This window comes from Chrysochloris asiatica, unplaced genomic scaffold (assembly GCF_000296735.1).
Source record: "Chrysochloris asiatica unplaced genomic scaffold, ChrAsi1.0 scaffold00039, whole genome shotgun sequence".
In the NCBI taxonomy this organism is placed as follows: domain Eukaryota; kingdom Metazoa; phylum Chordata; class Mammalia; order Afrosoricida; family Chrysochloridae; genus Chrysochloris; species Chrysochloris asiatica.
The window spans coordinates 22,723,163-22,724,131 of record NW_006408557.1 but is presented as its reverse complement, the minus strand read 5'-3'; the positions used below and the strand labels follow the sequence as shown (position 1 = coordinate 22,724,131).

The 969-nt window shown below is 42.2% G+C and overlaps 1 pseudogene; it reads left to right on the top strand.

Annotated features, from left to right (window-relative positions):
* LOC102831198 overlaps positions 1-969 on the top strand; it is a 40,506-nt pseudogene that overhangs the window by 9,360 nt on the left and 30,177 nt on the right.

The following is a 969-nucleotide window of genomic DNA, read 5'->3' as shown; positions in this document are numbered from 1 at the left end:
AGTTTCGAACCACTGACCTTAAGGTTCACAGCCGAATTCGTAACCACTACGCTACCAGCGACCCTGTATAGAGCCAAAATATCTGTCTAGTGGTAGTGGAGCTGGGTCTCTGAACTGACTTCTCATTGTCAGCACTGAGTGGAAGAGCTGCTTCCATTTGCAGAAACCCCTATGTAGGTTTTCATAGATGTTACTAAAAGAATTAGTGAGTGAGAACCAAGTATGACCTGGGTAAAAGCAGGGGAAATGGAAGATGATTTTGAGTTTCTTTCTAGGAAGCACAGAGGAAAAGTTCCAGGTGCGACAACCTGAGATGTCAGAGACTGTGTCAACTGGGGAAACAGTTACCTTGAGTTGTACCGTATCAGAATCTGTCCCGAATGGACCTGTCTTGTGGTTCAAGGGTACTGGACCAAACCGGAAACTAATCTACAACTTTCAAAAAGGTCTCTTTCCCAGAGTAAAACAAATTGGAGGCACCACCAAAGCTGGAAACACAGACTTTTCCATCGAAATCAGTGAAATCTCTCTTGCAGATGCTGGCATCTACTACTGCGTAAAGTTCCAGAAAGGGAGACCTGACAAGGAGTACAAGTCAGGTCAGGGCACCAAGGTATCTGTGAATGGTCAGTATGACTTCTCAATCCCTGGTATGTCATGTCATCTCCATAGTAATGTCCTAAATTCATTGAATGACTACTTAATGTCAAGTATTACTGAAGATAGACTATAAATTTAATATTGTTTCATCTTCTCAGCAACCTGTGAGTTATGTATTTATAGGTGGGGAAATTGAGACTGAGTAAGGTTAATAGAGTAATGAGTAACTTCCAGTATTCCCACACACCCAGTAATTAGGCTAAACCTCTTAAGGTAAGCGCATCTCACTTGCCAGTGATTAACTGAAATGTAGTATAGGTCTGGCTTAAGTCAATTTGGATTCACACTCACACACACACACACACACAC